The sequence below is a fragment of the Tachysurus vachellii genome, chromosome 14 (assembly GCF_030014155.1).
Source record: "Tachysurus vachellii isolate PV-2020 chromosome 14, HZAU_Pvac_v1, whole genome shotgun sequence".
NCBI classification, from domain to species: domain Eukaryota; kingdom Metazoa; phylum Chordata; class Actinopteri; order Siluriformes; family Bagridae; genus Tachysurus; species Tachysurus vachellii.
This window is the reverse complement of record NC_083473.1, coordinates 21,822,164-21,847,966: the sequence shown is the minus strand read 5'-3', so window position 1 is coordinate 21,847,966 and position 25,803 is coordinate 21,822,164. Positions and strand designations below refer to the sequence as shown.

The window sequence follows — 25,803 nt, the reverse complement described above, 5'->3', positions numbered from 1 at the left end:
TTTTTTTTTTTTCTTGCTTTTTTTTTTTTTTTTTTTTTTTTTTTTTTGAGCGGGCTTTGGAACGTGGGCTCTCTTTGGACATAGAGATCTATACAGTAGGTAGGTCTGTATCTGGTCTTCCACCATTTTTACTTACGTACAAGGCTGGGCTCCATGAGGCCCGTGTTGCTTTGCCAGGTGCACATTTTGGTCCTGCCTCAGTGCCAACTTCCTCTGTCTCATTCTTTCATTTATTTTCCCTCACTCTGTGTCTCTCTTTCTCAGTTCTGACAGGGGTAGCGGTGTACGGGAGCTGTGTCTGGGAGAGATGCCAATCGCTCACAAAAGACTGAACCCAAAGAGAGAGAGAGAGAGAGAGAGAGAAAAAATTCAGGCCACCGGACCAAAAGCAGAGCACAGATTTGATATGTTTTATTTATTTTTTTCGTTCACGCACAATGTTACACAGACACGTGAGAGGGAGCGTGGACGGGAACGTGGCTCCGCTTTCTGTGGCGGATTCTTCGTGCACGATCTCTCGCAGAATTAAAAAAAACCCTCTCTGGAACACATGCTTGGAGGGAGCACTGTACTTCCAAGAAGCTGGTCGTGCTGATGGTTCAGAAGCCCAAGAGGCAAGAGAGAAAGGCACATCTGAGAAACGCCAAGAGGGGAGGGAAAGGAGGAAAGAAGAAAAACGGAAGGAGGAGGAGGGGAGGACCTTTTCCAGCCTGTTAAATGTTCCCCAGGCCCAGCCAAGGCGAAGGCAGGCACTGCATGCTGATTTGCATTCAGCGGACATGCTAATTGTGTGTTTTGTAACATACTCCATTCATTCGGACGAGGCTCTAGTCTACAGACGGGCTTCATACACGCCTCCCAGACACCCGCGTGGCCTCCTATTGTTGCCGAGGCCGCTTTAACCGAGCCGAACAGCTCCAGGCCCGGGCCAAGGCACAATGCAGAGCACGGGGGTAGCCTGGATCTCTAGGCTGCTGTGGAGAGAGGACAGAACGGGGAAACTCTTAGCTAGAGCTCCCTTCTCAGATTCGGAGTTCCTCTATCATCTCTTTCTCCCTCCACAACGAAGAAGATATTGCAGGGGGAAAAAAGAAAGCTTTCTGAGAAGGAAAAGAGGCCTGTAGGAATTCGAACCCGAGTATCCGAAACACTTTTAGAGGCTTGAGGGTTAGATTTCTGTAAGTTCCGTTGAGATTTTTTTGTTTGTGGTTAGTTTATATTTATATGTGTGTGTGTGTGTGTGAGATAGAGAGAGAGAGAGAGAGAGAGAGTGTGTGAGTTTGTGTGTGTGTGTGTGAAATTTTCTCTTCTGTTTTTCAGTGACTTTATAATTCTAACGAATTTCCAACAGGTCTGCTGGTATTTGTTCCTCTTCACGGTATGACAGGTGTTCATAACACCAACATTAACCTCATCGTTATCGCAGCCGTAATATTTAGAATTCTAGCAACATACTTAGGTTTTTATATTTTTTTTTTATTAGGAATAATTTAGCACGCGAGCCAGCGAGAGTTTGCCGATGATTTTTTTTTTCTTTCATTTCTCCGACCTCTCGTGCGAGACAGAAAGTTCTGTTCAGTCTTCAGGCTTCTATGTTGTGCCTTCAGGTCCATCGTCAGACGTCGTCGAGGCCTTTAAAAGAAAATTCTGCACACTAGTGATTTTTTTTTTTGCAGCATTATTTTCCAAAATGGCGGCGTAATTGATTTAAAATGGATTCTGCTCCCCACAAATATTTTCTTCAGGAGCATTCTGAATTGGTCTGTAGTGTAACACAAAGCCTTACTACTTACTAACACCGAGCAACCGTACAGTACCTCGTACAATATTATTAGCTTTTTATAAAGAGATCTATTTTTTTTTATTTTCCAACATTTTGAAAGTTGCGTATCAGAATTTTTCGATTTGTGCTCATCGTTTTATACATTTTAACGCAGAGGCGCAATTTTATTAATTGGAAGCGTGAAATCTACCTAAACATATAATGTTAATTACATCGCTGACTAAAAAAAAAAATGCTCTCTTCATTACATAGATTTTCTACCGAGATATACTGGAACGGCGGAAACAGACGGAAGTATTTTGATTACGTCCCATCAGTCTCTTTATCTTGGTAACTATTTGAGTTGTGTGTTTGAGAAACAGACAGAGAGAGAGAGAGAGAGAGAGAGAGAGAGAGAGAGAGAGAGAGAGAGGGGACGCGACCCTAAAACTTGACTCAGACTTATTTTGTTCCCGATTCGTTCCCAGGCCACCGACAAAGTCACACACACCCACACATCATTTTAGGATGATTCCTAAAGCTGTTAACATAGCATTAGCAACGTACATCCTGGATGCTAAGCAAACTGCAGGCAGGAACACAGCCTTATTCCTCAGGAGACGAGGCTAGAGCCTCAGTGGTAACCTGCTCCACCATTTTGATTTCAGTTTACAGAAGTACAAAACGTCACTCCGAGCTTTTCTACTCCGCATCACATCCGTTTAACAAGTCCGCGTCATTTTTCGCCGACGAGGCACAAATTGCACAAACCGATCGATTTATTTCTTTTAATCAAAAACCCGTTCCTTATCGATACGGCACACACGCCGTGGATTAAAAAACAAATACGGTCTGTTTGATTTACAAAGCCGTACTCTTAAAAAAATTAGATGTTTCTGAGGACGCTTCATATTTATATCGAAGTCGAACGAGTTGTTATCAGACGTCAAGCGGAAAATAATCCAAAAGAGCGTGCGACGCCGTTAACCGTGTGTTAACTGCGGGTTACGTTACGGGTTCAGCGTGTTACGTTTCTCGTTTTCTCTCAGCATCACACTCGTCCTGTCTCACTCGCTCTCAGCCTCTTTCTTCCACACAGAAATTCTGCATAATAAATTCGATGAAATCTGTTTCGAAGTCTGCGTCCCGTGCAAAAGTTTACTCACAGAGGGTTGTGTGTGTGTGTGTGTGTGTGTGATTTGTTTCTTGATGTAGGCGTCTTCCTTCCAGTTTAAATCAAGCACAATAACAATCGTGACTTTCACAGACTTTCTGCAGTAACACATCGTTATACGTCTACGATAATAAGCCTTTCATTTTCAATCACAAGCAGTGACCGAGACTAAGTCCGACTTTGTGCTTTGTCTGTTTTCAGGTGTGTGTGAAGCTTGATCCTGTCCTGCACACTCACACGAGGCTTTCTGCACAGGTGAGTGGCACGTGAGTGCTACGTCGCTTTCAAAATCAACAACCAAATATATTTATTTCTTTATTTATTTTTGCTGAAGAAAAAAGAAGTTAAAAACATCCGAACGTTCACAGAAAGAAGCGTTCGGATCTTATTCACCCTTTTGCCGTATTTATGCCACATTTATTACACAGGGATTATAAATTCTAGAATAAAAGTCCTTGGGTAAATATGACGTTATTTATTTCCTCACGTACACAAACATACACCTCGTTTGTCGGCGAAAGCTTTCAGCTCTGAGAGCAAATTCAGCACACGTTAGCGATTTTCCTTCTACACCAAGCAACGAACCAAAGACTCACAGTTTGTTTGGGAAGCGAAATCAACAAACTGTGACGAACCTCGCAAGAAGGAAACCGATTTTCAGCTAGTTTTCAGGAAGCTAGTTTTAAACACAACCTTTGATTTGCTCCTGTCAAGAAATGTCTTTAGACCTGCCAGAAAAAAACTACAAAAACCAAAGGCTCATTGTGGCTGGAATCATTAACTCAATCATTCTATAGAAAATTTGAATTTCTTGAAAAAAAATATCTAAAGTTTTAAATGTAATATTGAAACGCAAGACAACGATCACGAACGTGGTGAGAATGAGCCTATATTCTCATATCAGGAGAGGTGGCAAATTATCAGCAAATTATTACCTTTGGGCTTCCATAAAAACTATTCTGATCCGTTGTTACTTGTGTTATTTTAATATACGGCACCACAATACCAGCTTGTTGTAATCCTGCAGATAATAATAATGGACTAGATCCGTAAGCATAGGCTTGAATCATCACACACTTAAATGATGGATCTAAAGAACGGGATGAAAAGACGACAGACAATTAAAGATCGTTTTTATTTCTGCTGTATAGATAAATTTAGAGTTTTTTAATAGATAAAAAGGGGGAATAAATAAATAAAAACCCGGAAGGTTATTTTTAAATGAGATTAAATGTACGAATTTACTTATGGTGAAGTTTTACAAGACGCAAACTGGTGCATAGGAAGCTATCTGCTAAATGGTGTAAAAATAAATAAATAAATAAATAAATAAATAATAAAATAAATGGTTACTGTTAAAATCATTAATCTAACCAGATTACTTTGTTATAATAATAAATTGACCGTATTTTTTTTCTTAGTCCGTTTTTTTCAGTCCACGCAAATATATTCTGTTACACAATGGTTGATGTTTAAAATAAAATAAAAACAAATAAATGAAAAATAGCTAAACTTAATATAGTGTCGTTTTTTTTTTTCCAAATTTTTTTTTTTTTTTTTTTTTTTTTGTAAAGGAATGCCCACTTAACCCTCACTACAATCCACACTGTCAATGTTTAAAAGAATATAAACAGATTCCTTCCTCTCTTCTCTCTCTCGTCCATTTCTGTGCCTAAAGCGTTGGGAAAACGACCGACCTTCTGGAGAGTCTCAGCGAACATTGTGAACATTATCCAGCGTCGTACAGACGAAAGTAAGAGTGTTGCGGTTTGGGAGACGAAGGAATAGATACAGGGCAGGCGAAGATAGAACAACAACAACAGAGTGACAACGTGTTAAATTAGCGTTTTTTTGTTTTTTTTTATGCGACCGGCTTCATTTTAGTCGTCCGACTCGCGTGTGAAAAAGCAGCTTCGCAGTGTCCTGGACTCTTTTTGGCTCCACCTTCCATGCCTTGACCTTGAATCAGCGCCATAAATTGTTGTTTTTTTTACTTGTGCTGAAGTACTGGCAAGGGTACGTGGTACTACTGAAACCCTCGCTCCTTGTCTACCCTGCCCTTTGTCCCCCCTTTTCCCTGCCCCCAGATGCTTGGCTAGAAATACAACCTGCTTGTGCATAAGGCACCGAGGCTGTGGCTCTGTTGCCCCATCGCTGCCGTATGATATCTCCTCTGGAATTCTGCGCATGCCAGGCATTCGGTTACTCAGCCAGATGGTGGAAACATCTTAAACACACCTCTAATATCTGCTCATACCTCTAGAGAAATGCGTCCAAAAGATGCATGGAGCGAATATTTTCACGGATGAAAATCACACCTTTTAATTCAGACTTTATTTATTTATTTATTTATTTATTTTATTTTATTTTTTTTTTTTAAATGATGTTCTGGAAGCAGTTACAGTGTAGGGCCATTAGCGATCCGAAGGGTTTCGCAAGTAGAAAATGTACGAAGAAAAACAACTTCTAGCTCATTTCTCCACATTGTTTTGTTTGGGCTGCAGCCTACTTCCGCTTGGCACATTTAACCATCCATATTGTGTTTATGAATTATAAGCCACATTACATAAGTGCCCACTACACACACACACACACACATTTCCACACCACCTTCTATACTACCCAAGCGAGCTCACAGGACCTCTAGAGTGTCCTTCTGCCATGGGCCTGCGCCCGGGTAGAGTTCCGAGGAGCAGATGGTATCTCTGCATGGCATGGGACATCACAGCGTGATGCAGCTGAATTTATAGGAGCAAAACCGTCCAAGCAAATGTTAAATGCAAAACAGGAATCGGGAAGCTTACTATGAATTCGGTAGAATTCAGTGTTCGCAGTCTTTTTTTTTTTTTTTTCTTAATATACTCTTTATATATGTAGATCGTATTTATTTGCTCAGTAGAGAAGAGCAGACCTGGTTAAGCCAGACATAGTCTCAGTCCTTCAGTCCTCTAGGTTTTGCTTTGGAGCTTTAAACAGTCAAAAATATTTGAATAGTGCTCTATTAATAGCCTAGCAACAGATGAATTTCTGTCTACCAATGGCAGAGGGGCATAGTTATGGCATGTGGTGTGAGAATGTGTCAGCCTGACAGATCATCTCAGTCAGTCACTGTAGCTCGTCTGCATCACAGCGTGTCCATCGCTGCTTCAGCTCTCTTTTACTCCGCTAGTCCATTCAGAATAGGAGACTCAGTAGTAGTCTGTCATTCGTTCATACATACATACATACATACATACATACATACATACATACATACATACATGTGTATATGCATTATATATAGCCAAACATTTTAAATTCGAATAAGGTTAAAATTCAAATTAATGGCAATACTTTTAGAAATTAGAATTCGGTGCTTAAAGGTGGGGTCTCCGATGTTTGAGAAATGCTTCAGAAAACTGAGTCGGGACGACAAGCTAAACAAAAATCAAAACTAACGTGTAGCCAATGAGCAGAAAGGGGCGTGTCTTGTCAATATGGGCGGAGAGAGTGTTCAGTGCGCATGTGTGACATTAGCAGAAAGCGGTTTTAACATTGACACGGAGGATAAAAACAAAGAAAGAAAGAGAAGAAAGGCTTACGATAAGGTAAGAAGTAGGACGTGTTAATATAGGATCAGCTTTCCAGCGCTGGAGAGAACTGAAGGAGCAGGAAGTTGGCACATATTCACAGATTGGAGTTTCCCGAGTCAATAACTCCTGAGCTAAACGCTGTTACTACACAAATAACACCTCTTTTCTATCGTAGTAATGTAGAGACGCAGCTACAACCGCGTTTTGTGTAGTAACAGTGTTTAGCTCAGGAGTTATTGACTCGGGAAACTCCAATCTGTGAATATGTGCACATGCGCACTGAACAGTCTCTCCGACCATATTGACAAGACCCGCCCCTTTCTGCTCATTGGCTACACGTTTGTTTTGATTTTTGTTTTGTTTGGTGGCCTAAGGCAGTTTTCAGAAGCATTTCTCAAATATCGGAGACTCTACAGTACTTTTAAACGTTGGCAAGTTTAAACTTACTTAACTCAAAACAGGATGCAGCTGGTCTCCTGTAAGAACGGAGGAGACTGAGTCAGAGACGATTAGCGGACGAACGCCTGACAACTTTTTTTTTCGACCTGTCACTGAGGTGCATTTTTTATATTACCGTATGTTTACTGTAGAAATTATAGCTGAATCTGGCAAGCGAATGCAGAAAAAAAAGCCTAGTCGGGATGTTCACGTGGAACACAATGGAAATTTCGACCGCGGGGAACAATGGGCCCTAACTCATGATCGATCATTGGAGCAACAAGCCTTATTTTGTCTTGTACGTTATCATTGTGACATAATATGTACTGTCTGTGGTTTGTAGTGGCTCTGGCAGTCCATATCGTGGTAGGCTATTTTTTCAGAAGGGTTCGTGACCGTGTTGGAGAAATGTCTTGCAGAGATCTCACTGATTCTTGTAGCAACAAGCCTGAAGTTCCTCCCAGCACCTACAGTATATAACCTGTATCTGTCCCTACAGCATTATTTTGTTTCATTTCACAGTCTCTATACCACAATAAATCGGTTTGCCCCTTTGCTTATGGGTTAATAGTGCACCCTTACTGTTTTATTGTCTTTACGTGGTCTGTTTTAATCCCATCTGATTCTTGCTGACGTAAGAATATGATTCAGGTTCGTTTTGACTAAAGATTAAAGCAAGTACAGGTGAAATAAAACGTTCACAGAGATATAGGACATTTGCTAGGGAAGCGCAATCCATCTATTGTGAGTTTACAAGTTCGAACGTTGTCTGCGGGTTTGTTTTGGCTTCGTAGGGTAGGGCAACGTGAAGACACAGCGAGCGAAGCCTCCGCACGCTGTCCTTTTGTTCAAACGTCATATATAGGTGTTGGCTGTATTGGTTCAGTTCGCGGCCACAATTATTTAAAAAAAAAAAGTCACTTTTTTCTGTTCAGTGTAAACAAGAAACAAATCAATTGATTCTTCTTTCCGGATATAAAATTTTAACATTTGCCGACAGCTAAAAGACACCGGTCAAAGGACACCGTAACATGAAAAGAACTTCCCTTTTGTCAGGATTTCTTTTTCCAATTTTCTTTTTTTTTTTTTTTACTAAGTTCCATGTAAGTGACCTTTATCTTTGTTAATTCTCACTGCTTTGAATTGAGTTGACAGGATGCATGTAAGAGTGGTGTGGTCTAAAAAAAATAAAACGCCTACCTATCGTTTCATTTCTGGACGTTCACTCTCTCTCGTGTTTGCCGAGACCCACCCAATGGTCAAATGGTACGACACTGAAAAATGAGGTCATTTGTACTTTCAGCAAGTTGTAAAAAAATTATTTATGGGAAACTTTTGTACTCATTTCGAATTAATCTTAGAAAAATGAGAGGTACAAATAAGATTTTAATGAATTAAATATATTCCATGGGGGCACGGTGGCTTAGTGGTTAGCACGTTCGCCTCACACCTCCAGGGTTGGGGGTTCGATTCCCGCCTCCGCCTTGTGTGTGTGGAGTTTGCATGTTCTCCCCGTGCCTCGGGGGTTTCCTCCGGGTACTCCGGTTTCCTCCCCCGGTCCAAAGACATGCATGGTAGGTTGATTGGCATCTCTGGAAAATTGTCCGTAGTGTGTGATTGCGTGAGTGAATGAGAGTGTGTGTGTGCCCTGCGATGGGTTGGCACTCCGTCCAGGGAGGCACAGGCTCCCCGTGACCCGAGGTAGTTCGGATAAGCGGTAGAAGATGAATGAATGAAAAATATATTCCAAAAAATCAAAACCCTTATCACAAAATTTATATTTACACAAGTATTGGCACCCCTGCATTTTGTTCTTTGTGCAACCCGTCTCTAAAAACACAACAGTATTACTAACATAATAAAATAATGTTGGTAAAATTAACTTGGTAAAATAATGGAGAAACTAAGAGCACTTCTCAATACCGAATCTCTCCAGATCCTTCACAGTTTCAGGTCATCTCTTGTGGAAGTTAAACACACAGGATTTAGACCAGGGTGCTAGAAAGGCCACATCAAAACCGTGATTCTCTGATCATTTGTGTTGAAACGGACATATATTTTTTCAAAACAGGGAACTTTGCAAATCTCGAGCCATGATACTGTACTTCCTCATTCTCACAGTACCAAAATAGGTCTCTTCTGGATCGATCATTACAGCTCCGGATGTTTTAAACTTCCTTATTGTCTTAATTCCGCCTGTGGGCATTTAATGGCGTGTAGAGATTTTATAGCCGTTGCCAGATTCATGAAGGCCAACCCACTTTCCTCGGTCCATTTGTGCAATGCTGACCCTTTCCCCTCTTGACGAACAACTTAGGAATTCAGGCTTCTGTGTCATCTCATATTTATACCCCAGCGCGACAGGAAGTCGCAGATGACCGCTGAAGAGAATCTAAACACTCAAATGACCTTTAAAAAATGTAAACTATACATTTTGTTTACTAAAAAGAAAATCGAGCAGCGCTAAAACTAACGTCAATGTATTTTAATAAGTGGGATATTTTTTTTCTTAAACTGATAACCTTTTGTGATGTTATATATTATATTAACCGCAAACATTTTTCTTTTCTTAATCTTTTTTTTTTTTTTTTAAACCACCTCGGTTCGAAAGAGTGCCAATAATTCTGGAGCTGACTGTAAAAACGATGCAACATCATCCATTTTCCATCCGATCACCTTTAATATAACGACAGGATCGCATTCAGGTGTTCATGTATGCTTCAGTTTGTTCCTGCTTCCTGTGTACTTGATACTTCTCTGTTACAGCGAGTCTCAGTTTAGGTATGTTAGAGTCATTAGTTACATTAAATGTGCTGTATCAACTGCAGAGGTGATCGGGAGGTCATGGCGTCTGCCTCAGACCACCACAACGTCTGCTCATCCAGGCTGGCTGCAACACTTGTGTAATAGGAGCTTCTAGCATGTATAAATAGTTGTTTCAAGCTTGTGCCCATTAACCTGGGGCCATAGGAACCTTGGGCTCCTTATTTAGCCTTAGATCTGCTCATATGACCGCACGGATTTCTCCCGTTGGCACCCAGTGCCGTTCAGCGGACGCCGACGACGTGAAAAGGAGCCTGCGGGGTTATCGTTCACACGTTCGGTATAAGCCTTAGCTTTAAGTGATTACATGATTTATGTGCTGTTGCAGGATTGAACTTAACTCTATTCGTATACCAACCTATAGCTATATATCGTCGCTGTCAGACGGAATCCTCGTATCTCCAAAACCGTTATTTTTCAGGAAATGAAAAAAACGCCGTACCTTATCTGCAGTGCACAGGGTTTAGTCCGCGTTGCAGTGGATTTGTCTTGCGCTAAATTCCTGTCCTCAGACGAGCACCAGAACTAGCGGGGGTCAAGATTTTTTTTCTTTGAGCCCAGTGTTTTGAAGACATTTACCTCAGAAGACGTGTTGATTCGTTGCGACTCTTCTTGAGGAGAAATATGGCGCGAAGCTCTCCCACGGAGTGAGGAAGAGGTGGACAGTTGAAGTGTCCAATGGAGTTATGAGATTTGCGCTCAAGCTATTTTCAAGACTTTAGATTGGTTAATAACTTGTAAAAATAACAGACCCACGTGGGGACTGACCAATAGCATCGATATGTGAAAAAATATGAAATTGACCAAATTTGGACATACGAGGTTTCCGCCCGACAGCGACGATATATATGTATATATTTCTGTGTGTTGATCTACACGTCACTGAGATAAATACTACAAACTCTCTAAAATATTCTGAATCGTTTAGCTGAAGCTACTACATTTACTGCAGTTAGATTCCTTTTTCTTTTCTTATTTTTTTTTTTCAAACCCGTTGCAGCACATCTCTGACTCCACCCAAATTGGGGCAATTCATATTTTCTTGTGCACCCTTGCTTTTCATAGTGTGCAGGGCAAGCAAAAAAGAATTCATTCATCATTCATTCATTTTCTACCGCTTATCCGAACTACCTCGGGTCACGGGGAGCCTGTGCCTACTGTATCTCAGGCGTCATCGGGCATCAAGGCAGGATACATCCTGGACGGAGTGCCAACCCATCGCAAGGCACACACACACACACTCATTCGCAAAAAAGAATTCAGTAATGTAATACAGTACCTCACATATTTTCACACATATTTTCGAAAGAATGATTCAGTTCTTAGTATCCGTTCCTAGAATTTCGGTGACAAAAGAACGACCTTCCTCCTGCCACGGCTCTTGGTGCACCAGCCCAACATGGTGCGCTGTCAAATTCACACTTACTATGTGGAATTTATCGCCGGATGCAACACAATTCCAATATAGGCAATTTTTCATATACAACACTATTGCTTTCTCTTTTATTTCTTTTCATTTCTTTCTTTCTTTTTTTTTTTTTTGCAATGTCTGTTTTTGAAGAAACATCAACATATAATAATGTGCTTCCAGTTTAGAAGACTGCAGTTCTATTGAGAATCACCAGTGAACCGTCGTGTCTGTCATGTGACCCAGCAGATTTGTGATTGGTTGGAGCATCGCATAGCAACAGAAGAGAGCACAGTTCTTCCAATAAGAAGCGTTTCATTAACTTTATGAACATGGGCCTAGATCAACTAATGGATTTAATGAGTCTTGGTTTTTTTTTTTTTTTTTCCCCCCCATGCTACAGATGGAGGCGAGCAATGTTGAGGCACACTGGAAGGATGCACCAACATACAAACTGGAACCCTTTAAGAGGACGATGATTTGCTTGATCCAGGTATTGTATGTTTAACGTGAGTAAAATTCAGCCTGGCTTATATCATTTTATTATAATTTCCAGTAACTATATATATATATATATATATATATATATATATATATATATATATATATATATATATATATATATATGTGTGTTTGTGATGCTATTCATTTCATTATTGTTCCTGTCGCGATTCTGTACACTCGATGCAACCCTGTTTGCAGCCTGACCCGGACCAGCTGACCGCTCTGTTAAAACTGTCCTTTGGGGTGAGGTAGTAGGTTGTATAGTTTTAGGGTCATACCCTTGCTGTGAGATAACTATACAACTTACTGTCTTTCCTGAAGTGGCTATAATATCGTCGTCATGATGTGAAGTGACTGCTACGGTAATGGCATGCTGCTTACTGCTACAGCTGGCATCTTCCCTCTGATATGTTTAGCATTAAGCGTGCCAATTTCATGAACTGAACAAAGCGCTAATTCTATTTCTTCATGTATTTCTTTCCCTGCAGCTGCAGACTGCAAGTCTGACTTGTTCAGTGCGATGAATGCTATGAATTTACCAGCCAAGATGTTTAGCTAGTTTCAGGAAGTGAATGAGCAATGTTGCAGTGATAGTCATACATATTTGCTTGGCTTCTCTTGGACAATGCTTTCACTGTACTGATACCGTATTTATTTTCTGTATACACTGTCAATAAATAGTAAAGTTCTGATAATTACTGTGCATACCGTTCATGCTAACGTACATGTCATGACGCTTCCTTTGTCACGCTCACATGAGATTAAGACGTCAGCAAGTATCTAATGCTATTGAATCATCCAGCCTTCCTCCGGTTTACCCCAAGGGCACTTTCTGGTGTTCGTACAGGATGAGGTAGTAGGTTGTGTGGTTTCTGGGTAGTCATTTTGCCCCATCAGGAGATAACTATACAACCTACTGCCTTCCCTGGAGGGCAGCAATTCAACACCTAAACAACAGTAGGGGGCAGCACTCACACTTCATTGTTTCAATAAAGGTTGTGACCTGTATGTGTAGCACTTTATAGCATGTTGTTGATTCCTGTATATACACCATGTGCACAGTGTCTCAGTTTTGTCTTCTTGGTGGTTTCTTTACTGTTGAAAAATTATCCTATAAATCACGGGTGGAGAAACATAACAAGTACAATTAAATGATACAATTAAAGCCATTAAAATCGTACAATGCACCGGGCAAACACAGGTGACCTCAGTTTTGTATCAAGATGGCAAGAGAAAAGGAGCTATGGCACATTCTGTGGCGCATTCAAGTCTTCTCAGCCGGCCGTGTATTAATAGGACGAGTTATTGACGTGACATCATAATTTGGATCTATGGGAAAGACAGTAAACAGGGTTGTAAATTGAAAACGAAAGCGCATATTCAATACTTGTGATGGTTGAGCATTAGCAAGATACGTAAGGAATAACAAGTGCGACTGTTCTTCAGGTGACTGAGAATGTCAACACAATGAGATCAGACTATTTGCAAGAAGCTCAGCTACATACAGTAGAGAGAAAGAGAGAGAGATATACTGTATTTTAGTAGGAATGGCATTGATAAATCCATTGATAACACACTTTAAAGATCATTTGTACTGAAACCACGGGGTGGCTGAGCTGAGAAGGTCCAAAGACTTTATTATATGCTGTGGTGAATATTTTACAAGCATGGATTTAGGTCCACTTGTCCCCTTAGATGGAAGGGTCACCGCAGATCAGTACAGATATATATCTTGAGTTATATCATCCTGTGATGAATCATTTCTTTCCTGATGCAAGTGCTGTCTTCTAGGATGACGGTGCTCTCGTTGACAGGGCAAAAAAGGATCACTGATGAGTACAAAAACCATAAAAAGTCGTTAAACTCAACCCAGTTGAACCTCTTGAAGATTTGGATTGACCACTACCATCCAAACCCCAGTTAAGGAACACCGGCCATGTTCCCAGTGCTAAATGGTGACCCTTATTACACTTTACTTTACGCTTAGGGTCAATCACATAATGTGCCAACAAGAAGCCAAAAAGAAGATAGAAAGTCATAATATATTTGTTCCATATACACAAAATGATAAATAGAATGCTAGAAATAAGTATAGCATGGGCTTTCTTCTTATGACCTGTTATTACCGTTACAAAATGTAATATCAGGAATATCATATTACTCATGAGCTAGATGTAAGTGCCCCCAGTGGACTGACATGAGTTTAATAGCACTGTAAAACATGATAAAAATTAGGTTTTGACAAATTAAAACTTGTCTTGACTACTTGAGCTGAAGACAAGGTTATCTTCAAGCTGAATTTACTCCATTTTTTAAGGCAGCAGCAACTTTGGTTACTTTAAGTTTAACCATATTGAAACGTCTTACAGTGCAAGTCTGTAATTATGCCTATTGTTATACACACCTTTGATAAACGTATAGATAATATGGTATATTATCATTTGATCATTTAAAGACTTTGGCACGACGGAATTAATGTTGGGTCTGTGGCGAATTCCGAAATAACCCTGATCTATTAGTTCCTCTCGGTTCCACAATTCCACACGTCTATAAACCGTTGTAGAAATGACATCATTTACAGTGACATTATTTCCTGTCCAGTGTCACCCAAATGAGGATGAGGTTCACTTCTGAGTCTGGTTTCTCTCAAGGTTTCTTCCTCAGATCATCTCACGAGTTTTTCCTCATTACCGTCACCTCAGGTTTGCTCATTATGGATAAATGTTAGAGATAAATAGGAACTTAATTTTAAACTTTACAGTTTTTATTCTGTATCTATACGTCTGTAAAACAGCTCTGAGTTTGTTATTCAATAAATTTCGATTCGAATTGAATTGAAATGAATATGAAAATGAAAATTCTTACAAGGCTGTCATGGGAAGTTTTATGACGTGTTTGCTGTTCATGTTTGATTTGGGAGCGTTGAGATCCAAATACAACTTGTATGTAATTTCAACATGTTTCAAAAAAATAAATAAATAAAAGGACTATTACAAAATATTCCTCTGGATAGCTGCTGGTGGAAAAACTGAAAAACCAGCCTTGTTGGAAATTCAATATCCACAGCTTACAGCTTTTCTTCCCAAGCTAATCCGACAAGCAAGCATCAATCCATCCATGATGCGAGATACGAGTGAGATACGTTTCAGCAACTGATCTATACACAGTTGTTTTAATTCTGTGTGTTTTTTTCTGTCTTACTCTAAGAGGAACTCTACTGAAATGATCCTGAGCTCTGAGCTCAGAACAAGAGTCCAAAAGAGAATGAGAAATGGTGTCACCTGCTGGTGGGTACGATACAGCAACTCGGGCAAATAAGACAGTGCAAAGATATTAGTTGGAGGAAAGTAGTGTTCTATAGTGTTCATCGCAAAAGGTTATCAATGAGGCATTAAGGTGTGTGGCTCAGCTGTTAGAAGTTCAGAAGTGACACGGCAGCCACACAGCCAAGACCAGGCGAGCTTAAAAGCTCCAACTTTGGTAGACCTGTCTTCACTGTAGCATCAGATTCCTGTCCTTGGCTATGAGAAGTGAAGCCCATTGAGGTGTTCTGCTGTTCTAGCCAATCCTCCTCACGGTTTAGCATCTTGATTTTTCTCCATTCTGTATTGCTTTCTGTTCGATATCTTCTATATCTTCTTACTTTTATTTATTCTGTTTTTAACTCAGTTTTTTATACTTAAACAGAGTTATATGCAAAGTAAAAGGAGGAGTGCTCACCAAGGTTGTACAAGGGTTATTTGAGTTACTGTAGTCTTCCTGTTTGCTTAACCCTGTCTGGCTGTTCTGAACATAATGAAATCGAATAAATCTGATGATTTTTATACATCAGGCTTCTGCCACATGATTGGCTCATGGGATAACGGCATGAAAGTCCAAGAGGTTACAGGTTTATCTGTTAAAAGTATCAGCTGATTGTAAATACTGTACATACTCTGTACTTGCTCAAGAAATAAAAACTCCTCCTGACTGTGCATATCAATAAACTAAATGTAAGAAAGAAAAAAGAATAAATAGAAATAAAAGGAAAGAAAGAGAGGGGTTATACGGTGTAATGTTTGTGTAGTAGTTGTAGTAGTGTGATGCACGATTATGTTACGTGGAAAGTGAAATATTAAAGTGCAGGTCAGTCACAAGGAGAAACAGAAAAGTGCAGTTTGCAGATTTGCAAGACTTTATGAACTCCTTAGAGATATTTGCCTGATTGCACCAAGCGTACATACTGTACATTAATAATGTTTCCACATATGTTTTATTACTTTATTTAATGCTGACCGCTTTTCATACCTTCGCCATACCTTGTTGAATCTCCTTTTTAATAAAAGTACAAATTTATTTTTCACTATGTTTTAAATATCTCATTTTAAATGTCTAATTTACCGATGCACACAGAACATCCATTCATGTAGCGATAGAGGTGACATGAAGCATTATAAATTGGAAATCTTACACTCGAGTAAACAGTGGTGAACTATCTCTTTTGAAATAGTTCTTGCAAGCTCTTTTTATTGCAAAAGCAACATGCAGAAGCACATGAAGTTCACACTTTATGTCATGAAATCATCCAGACTTTTAAAGCATGCAATCTTACTGCCCCCGGGGGAGACACAGGCGGCGAGGAAGAGAACGGATTCAGAGGTGTATTGCAACACGGTGCTGGTGTCCTCATGTTCAGCACCCCAGGGAAATTGCCGAAGTCTCTGCTTCACTTTAAGTCAGGAGTAGCTCGAGCACAGGCAGTGAGCCAAAGGACTTCAACCCATCATGTGCTGAAAAGAACAGGGCTAGGAACAAACCATAGCCCCCTGAGTCCTGTACTCCACCCAGGATATGGAGAACAAACATGTCGACCCCATTGTCCATGTACTCATCCAGCCCAAAGCATTCAACAACTTTTTAGTTATTTAATGACGTGAAAAATATACATACATAGACTGGATTCAAGGCTTGTATGATTTAAAGTAAGGGTACAAATGCTTTCTGTAGACATACTTCAGCTGCGCCATCTGTTGGTACGTACTGACACCGTGCCTGTACTCCAAATTCGTATTCCAAAAAGTCTCAAAACCAACCTATTTATTTCATTTCACAATTAGCAAAATCTCACCATTTGGTCAGAGTGAGCATGGGTTTTATTTCTGAGCCTGGTCCATGTCAATGTTTCTTAATTATAGCATCTTGGGGAGTTTTTCCCTTGCCACTCCCTACACTGGCTTGCTCATTAGGAATTTTGACATGGATTTCGGTCTAGAGAAAGACTTCTGTCTCATATAAAATATGTAGGAGGATTGAAATAGAAAAAAAAAACAAAGCATAACTATGTAGACAAGGAAAAAAACCCAAAGCGAGCTGTTGTTTTACTATTAGGTTGCATGACAGTATGAAGATGTTTTACAGTATGAAGCGGTCAATAGAATCAGTTTCCAAACATTAAATTTAAACCTACACAAACCAAACATTAAACTATGTTAATTAAACATTACTTATGTAATTAACAACGTTAATTAAACTATGGTTAATTAAACATTAAACTATGTGTGTGTGTGTGTGTGTGTGTGTATATATATATATATATATATATATATATATATATATATATATATATATATATTTTTGTGTGTGTGTGTGTGTGTGTGTGTGTGTGTGTGTGTGTATGTGTGTGTGTAGAATTTTCTTTAGTTTAATGTTTGGTTTGTGTAGGTTTAAATTTAATGTTTGGAAATTGATTCTATTGACCGCTTCATATTGTAAATGTATATATATATGTGTGTCTGTGTTTGTGTGTGTGTTTGTGTGTATATATATATATATATATATATATATATATATATATATATATATATATATATATATATATATATATATTGCTGGATTACAACTTTGCAATTTTCCTACATATACATTTCTTAAAGTGTATGTAAATTTAATTGACACATAAATAAATTGCCAATTAAAAGAAGCAGACAGAAACCAGTTCACGGAAGGCCAACAAGCGCATATGGATGTTATATATTTATCGACATAGTTATATATATATATATATATATATATATATATATATATATATATATATATATATATATATATATATATATTTAGTGTTGCAGTAACTTAATATATTGATATACAGTTTCATCTATTAGTTCAATGCATTTTGTTTATAACCACAAATCCAGGATTATAAAAAAAATATATACATAGGATAAAAGCTGAAAAAAAAAACTTTGTGTGTGTGTGTGAGTGTGTGTGTGTGTGTGTGTGTGTGTGTGTGTGTGTGTGTGTGTGTGTGAGGTGGATTTGCCATATGGGAGATTTGATAGGGATGACATATTAGGGCCACAGGAATCTGGGGCATTCAAGCATTCAAAGCCACGGTCTCACCTAAACTGGACAGTTTAAGATTAGAAACAAAAAACACTTGGTCTTTTTCCAATCTATTCCAACTGGATTTTTTGGCATCCATCTCAACTTTTGATGTTTTGTGCATACTGATATGTTTTTCTTCTCACTACTGTTGTAAAAAGTGATTGTTTGATTTACAATATCTTTCCTGGATCGAAACAATTTTCCTCTGAACTCTGTTATGTTTCCATCCAGAGAGCTGTTGCTCAGTCGGTGGTTTTCTTCACTATTCACTAGAAACTCTAGAAACGTTTGTATGTGAAATTCCCTAGAAACCAGCAATCTATGAAATACTCAATCCAGCCCATCTGGTACTAACATCTATGCCACAATCAGAGTCACAGAGATCGCACTTTTCCCCCTATTCTTATATTTAATGTGACTATTAACTTGCACTCTATACATGTATCAGCATGATTAGAGTATATTTATCTATTCTGCTTTGTGATGCTGCCACACGATTAGCTCCATAAATAACCGCATGAATGTGCAGATGTATACAACATGTTTGTAAATCATGTTAATGCCAGAATTAACGTTGCTTCATACAGAGAAGACCTACAAACAGTCATCACAAACTCTGTCAAGTTCACTTTTACCTTCCTGCTGATCTCATGCTCAATGTTACCTACTTCCTGTAACCTGAATTTGATTATGCCTCATAAATCACATATAAATAACAGGGCTTCCAAATATTTTCTTCAAATTCGTCAACAGCATTTTCTAGTATTGTAGGAAGACAGTAGACACAGTAGACTAGTAGGCGAGTGACACTAAGTCATTGATTTCTTCATGGCAATTTACTACAGCAAAACATGGTGTGGAATATTCATTCATTCATTCATCTTCTACCGCTTATCCGATCTACCTCAGGCGTCATTGGGCATCAAGGCAGGATACACCCTGGACGGAGTGCCAACCCATCACAGGGCACACACACTCTCATTCACTCACGCAATCACACACTAGGGACAATTTTCCAGAGATGCCAATCAACCTACCATGCATGTCTTTGGACCGGGGGAGGAAACCGGAGTACCCGGAGGAAACCCCCGAGGCACGGGGAGAACATGCAAACTCCACACACACAAGGCGGAGGTGGGAATCGAACCCACAACGCTGGAGGTGTGAGGCGAACGTGCTAACCACTAAGCCACCGTGCCCCCGGTGTAGAATATATTCAGTTAAAAAAAAAAAAATCTGTAACCAAAATATTCTAAAAGAAATTCAAATTCATATTGTTCAAATCCAATATGAACAGATGGAGAAGAAATTACAGTTTAAAGCAAAATATGAATTTCTTTCTTTCTTTTTTTCTGTTTCCATACTTCTGTAAAGCCGCTTTGAGACAATGGGAATTGTTAAATGCGCTATACAAATAAATTGAATCGAACTAAATCAAATGAACTTTTTTTTTAATTTTGTTACAGCAGTACATCTTATACATACTGTGCATGCATGATAAATATGTGCAATGCATTTGACCTAAAATGATTATAAGACCAAATAAATTGAATTGAATCGAATGAACTGCATTTTTTATGTTGTTACAGTAGTACATGTTATACGTTATGTGCATGCATCATGAATATGTGCAATGCATTTGTCATGAATACAAACGACACTATGTTTGTATTTCACTCCATCCTCCATGTCCAGGTAATGGAGCCCAATCTCGGCGACTCTCTCTTAGGGGGCGTTGTGCGCTCGCGCATCATCCCGCGCTCCTATTGGCCCAGACCATAGGTGTGTCTAGGGGGATGTGCTCGAGCGTTTCCAAGGCTACGGCGCGTGTTGCCTTTCGTGACGCGACTTCCGGGAGTTTGTTCGGGCGCTCGGGAGGCGGCGGGGAGAAGAGAGTTTGACAGCGGCGGACACACAAGGACACGTGGAAGGAGACACACGATTGTCTTATACTCCGGTCTTCTGCACGGAGCCGTCATTTAACCTGCCGAGAACTCTGCAATATGGACGCACAACAACTCCAGGTATCTGTCTTTAATTCAGAGCTGTGACCTCTGTTTATTTACAGTAGTGTGGTGTGTGGTGTAGTGTTTAGTGAAGTGTACAGTATTGTATTGTGTAGTGTGTAGTCTGTAGTGTAGTTTGTAGTGTAGTGTGTAGTGTGCAGTGTAGTGTACAGTGTGTAGTGTACAGTGTGTAGTGTGCACTGTGTAGTGTGCACTGTGTAGTGTTGTGTAGTGTAGTGTGTAGTTTACAGTGTAGTGTGTGGTGTAGTGTGTGGTGTAGTGTGTAGTGTACAGTGTGTAGTGTGTGGTGTAGTGTGTGGTGTAGTGTGTAGTGTACAGTGTGTAGTGTGCACTGTGTAGCGTTGTGTAGTGTAGTGCACAGTGTTTGTGTAGTGTACAGTGCATTGTATAGTGTAGTGTGGTGTAGTGTAGTGTACAGTGTTTAGTGTAATGTAGTGTGTAGTCTTTAGTGTGTAGTGTGCAGTGTAGTGTTTGCTGTAGTCTACAGTGTAGTGTCATGTTTAGTGTAGTGTACAGTGTGGTGTGTAGTTTAGTGTGTAGTGTGTAGTGTAGTGTACAGTGTGTAGTGTAGTGTAGTGTAGAGTGTGTAGTGTGTAGTGTTGTGTAGTGTACATTGTGTAGTGTGTAGTGTAGTGTAGTGTGTAGTGTAGTTTAGTGTAGTATGTAGTGTTTAGTGTAGTGTAGTGTACAGTTTGTAGTGTTTAGTGTAGTGTTTAGTGTAGTGTTTAGTGTAGTGTAGTGTAGTGTACAGTGTGGTGTAGTATGGTGTGATGTAATATGGTGTGATGTAGTCTAATGTAGTGTGTGGTGTGGTGTGAAGTAATGTAGAGTAATGTAGTGTAATGTAGTGTAGTGTGTAGCGTAGTGTAATGTAGTGTAGCGTAGTGTAATGTAGTGTAGCGTAGTGTAATGTAGTGTAATGTAATGTAGTGTAATGTAGTGTAGTGTAGTGTAATGTAGTGTAGTGTAGTGTAGTGTAATGTAGTGTAGTGTAGTGTAATGTAATGTAGTGTAGTGTAGTGTAATGTAATGTAGTGTAGTGTAATGTAGCGTAGTGTAGTGTAGTGTAATGTAGTGTAGTGTAGTGTAGTGTAGTGTAATGTAGTGTAGTGTCGTGTAGTGTAATGTAGTGTAGTGTAGTGTAGTGTACTGTGTAAAAAGTGTTGGCAGAGTGCAATTTATCTTCTTTAACTATCTTTTAATAATCCTCTTGTGGTTGAAAAATTAAATGCGCATCAATTAAAAGCTCTTTATATACTATTTGCATAATTATTCTATGTGCCCCTAATTATTCCAGTATGCATTAGGAAAGCCTAATGAATGATAGACTGAAGACTGAAGGTTGATACCGTACATAGTCTGTTAGTTGCTTAGAAAACCTTAAGATTATGCAATCTTTAATGTGACTACAGATTGATAGCTGATGCGTGATGATCTACAGTATTTGCTGAAACAGAAGAAAGTTGCCAGTTTGGTTTGTAGGGATCTTTTAATAAGCCTCCTTATTTCAACGACATGGCTGCGGGCTGTGAATCCAAGCAGATGTGAATATGTGATAAAGAGATGTGTAGGAAAGAAGTGCTGGAGCAGCAATCACAGGAACCCAGCCTCTGGCGTTATGTAATGAGAATTCAAGAGTGGTCTCAGGTGTTAGTGTGGGATAAACTCGTATGAGAAATAAAGCCCATTGCTTCATGTGGCTTAGTAGAGCCTTTAGTAAACACTTTTCTTTGCAGCAATTGAAAAGATTGCAGTGATAAAGGCAAGAGGACTGACTGAAAAGTTTGCATTTTAAAGTTTGCATTCTCTGTCGCAAAGAGAAGTTTTGTGGAAATATAAATAAAGTCGACACCAACAACAGAACAATTGTTTTTTGACACATTTCTTTGCCGTGAAAACGAATCACGTCGATTCAGCGATGATTTCCATACTGGTTTGTTTTGACATAATTCATTTTTTTACCCTAAAGTACTAAAGTAACATGGTTACTTTAGTACTTTAGTACTTTATTGTACAAAACTGAATTATTTTTTCTATTTCATGAGAAATTCATCAAACAAATAAAAAAAAAAAAATAATCTAACAAAACCTAAGCAATAGCAACGGAGGATGTTCGTTTTTTTTTTTTTTATTATTTATTTTATTATTGTCTGCCATATTACAGTGTCAGATCAGTGGAGACCGTTTCCCTTTGCAACTCCTTGCTCTATTGCTGATGCACTCAATGCACTTCAACAGCAGTTAATTCTTATTAAAGTTAGTGAGAAGCTTCTATTTTGCCCTCTTTTCTAATATAATACACACTTTCATCGCTAATTATTTTATTGACAACAACTTGACTGAAAAGTATAAAAATATTTACATGAATTTTTATATTTTATTTGTATTTTGGTTTCCCCTCTTTTTTTTTTCTCCAGTTATTTAAAGACGTTTTTTTAAAAAAAAATATTTTCACATTTGTTTACGATCCAGTAGGGACTTGCTATTTATTTCACGTTTTAAAATAATAAAAAAAAAAAAAATCCTAGATTTTCAATGAGGTCTCAGATGTTGTGTAATACACACGGTATATCTTTGTGTTTAATAACCTTTTTAAAGAAAAAAAAAGAATGAATTAGCTCACATAGCACATAGATAAAATATCCTAATTGTGACCGAAATTCAGCATATAAGAAACCATAACAAAACATTATCTCGTTTGTGACAAGATGCAAACTTGGGGTTTTATGAGTTTGTTACCACAGTGAAAGCTTCTGACTGTTCCTATATACTTCCATATAATTATATAGTGCATTACATTAACATTTTATTTTTCACACACACATGACATGGCACTGTGTATGTAACCAGCATTAGCTAGCTGGTTTTGCACTTCATTTGTAATGCCCTTTGTCCATCTTTGTGATTCTGTAACCAGACCTGATCTTCTGGGGCTTTATTTAAAATGATCATTAGATCCTAATGCGTTTGTGTGGGGATTCGGATGAGTTAGACAGGATCCGTCTCTGGCGTTGCTGCTGGAATGAGGTGAAGGAGTGTTAAATAGAGGACTGTCAAAGACGGTTGTTAAAGCAATCTGGACATAAAGCAGAAGTCATTTTTTCGTAGTGGGGTCCTGCTGAGTAAATAGCCAGACCTGCGTTGCTCAGAGCTTTCCTAGTGCATGGAGAAGACTTAATTGCTTTTCATTCATCTCTCATGTGCTTATTTCAGTCTTCTTTCGGATCAGTTATTCACAAATACACAATACATACTAATATACATTGTAGTTTAGATATAAAATGCGTAATGCATGTACTAGCTATTAATATCGTCGGTGTAAAATGATATACGTATAAGTAATGCCGAGGACTAGTTTACTGTGACAAATAAATAAGCAAATCGGGTTTCCAGTCCATCCTGTTCTGTAGTTGGATTTTTTAGCATCTCCTGTTTGCTCAAGTCCGAACATGTCACTGAGTTTAGCGCTCTGGCGCAGTGTATAAAGGCTTACTGCATCTTGCTTTTCTTGCATTTCTTTCTCCCTCTTCCTCTCTCTCTCTCTGTCTCTCTGTTTTTCTCTCTCTCTTTCTCTCTTTCAGGTTCTTTGATTCTTTCGTGCTTTGTGAGACTTTGCTCTGGCAGGCGTGAGAAAGAGCATTTTAGCTTGGAATCTGAGCTGTCTAATCAGGCCCCGGTCTTCGCTCTCGCTCTCTTTCTCTCCACTATAGTACCTACTTGTTCTTTAGCTTCTTTTTTCCCCCCAGACAGGACTTTCTGGTTCTGCTGACTGTCCCCTCTGCTTGTCTGCTTCTGCATGTCAACATAACTATATGGATAGTGGCTGCCCTCACAACCCCATGGATTAGTATGTAAGTGTGTGTGCACTGCTTTGTTTGCGTACGCTTGTGTTATTAAACTCACATCTCGTCACACAAGCAAATGAGGTTTATGGTAGCAAATTGTACTTATGTGTTTGCTTTGTGTAATTAATTTGAGGAAGCCAGGTTTTCTGGTGACATCCCGCATCGATCGTATGAACGTGTCCGTCGCTGCGCTCGAAATATTCCTTCCTGATTTACTACGTAAAGGTGGTTGGAGTGGAGTTCTAACTGTTTAGGGTGCTGTGAAAAACTCGTGGCATATGTTCTGTGACACTTTTTGGATTATTCAAGCTACATTATCAAGCCAGACTGAGTGTTCTTTGTACCGTAACGCGCTCGTTAGGCGTTTGAAAATAAGCTAATGTGTCACGTGTAATGGAGTATAGAGAACATTAAGCCGTTACCCTCGTTGGACTGTGGAGTTGTAAATCACAAGATAACATAGAATAATAATTCCTGTCTTTTCAATCACAAGATCGACATGTCGATCTGAAAAAAATGGTTTTTTCCCCCCTAACAATTAACAAAACATATAATCTATACCTAACTGTATCTTAAAATAAATATTTTTATAGAGTCCTAGCATAATGGTATATTCCTGAACCGTGGCCTGAAAGATTACAGCTCAATGTCCTCATGTGCCATAGATAAGAAGCTTTCAAGTGTATCAGTGATGTCCACAGAACTAGATTATGACGAGCCCTCCCCCTTAAAACAGCGCATTGGAAAATGTAACAGGACCCTTACAGCTGTCCAGCCGTCTGTAGCATTTGCCACCACGCTCTGGCCTTGTTGTAGGTTTTACCACAAAACCAGACAAATGAGAGAACACAACCACTGTTTCAGGAGGCTTTTTTTTTTTTTTTTTTTTGGTTTGGTGTCTTTGCCAGGTGAAACTGGATGCAATGGAAAAAGTTTTTCTGGTTTGGTAGCTTTTGTTTCAGATTTGGCTGACTGAATAACAAGGTGTAAAATAAACCCTGGTGTGTGTGAAATAGCCCCGACTTCCTTCAAAGGACAGACAATACATGCAGACGACACTTCTAATGTGTTTCATACATTATTATTATTTTTTTAATCTCTTTCAGCTATTCTTAATATAAAGCACATTTGGATGATTGGAACGTCACTGTTTTTTTGTGTGTTTTTTTTTTTTTCTCCATTTTTTTAGTCTCGACCCAGCTGTGCCCTGTGTTGAAACCTGTGCAAAAGAAATGAGTCCCTAGGCTGTGATTATACATAAGAAGCTATTTGATCCTGAACATGTCTAGGTCTCATATCAGGAGTTTAGTGCATATGCTAAAAAATGAAGGCACAAGTATGAACAAAAGCCCATTTATCAAGGTATAGATGAAGGTTTTTTTTATTGCCTTTAGCTTTGGCACATTTTCCTTACATCGTTTCATGAGATTTATTGTCCCTTTTTTCCCCCCAACTTGTATTCTTGTTCCTGATTGGTCAGAAGGTGTTGATTAATTTTCTGTAGCAGTAGTGCTAGATCACATGTATAATGTGTTTATCACACGCGTCGCATTTTAACAAACACAGCAAAAGAAACGTTTTGTTTAGGAAAGACAGTAGACTTTCTCTGGTGGGTGGGTAAGTGAAGTTATTGGCTCGTCAACGGCTTACTGAAGCTACATGTTCATCTATCGTGCAACTGAAGGAAAAATTGTTCTGAGATATTTGGAAAAAAAAATATTCCCGTTTTGGAAGCAAATCTGCAGCATTCACATACAAAATGAGAAATGTTTGTGAGTTTGATCATTCATTCATTCATTCATCTTCTACCGCTTATCCGAACCACCTCGGGTCACGGGGAGCCTGTGCCTATCTCAGGCGTCATCGGGCATCAAGGCAGGATAC

General features: G+C 39.1%; 1 protein-coding gene and 1 long non-coding RNA gene across 3 annotated transcripts in view; both read left to right on the top strand.

Moving 5' to 3' along the window:
* The first annotated feature begins 38 nt into the window (after window positions 1–38).
* Window positions 39–12,488, top strand: LOC132857480 (uncharacterized). Its single transcript, XR_009649544.1, has 5 exons — window positions 39–99; window positions 265–1,178; window positions 3,138–3,191; window positions 11,581–11,670; window positions 12,170–12,488. It is a non-coding gene; the product is annotated as an uncharacterized LOC132857480 (long non-coding RNA).
* Window positions 12,489–19,913: 7,425 nt separating this feature from the next.
* Window positions 19,914–25,803, top strand: part of pparab (peroxisome proliferator-activated receptor alpha b) — a 29,284-nt gene continuing 23,394 nt past the window's right edge. For both annotated transcript variants that reach the window (XM_060887467.1, XM_060887466.1), the window contains exon 1: window positions 19,914–20,071. The gene's annotated coding sequence lies outside the window, so the exon portion shown is untranslated. The remainder of the gene's footprint in view (window positions 20,072–25,803) is intronic.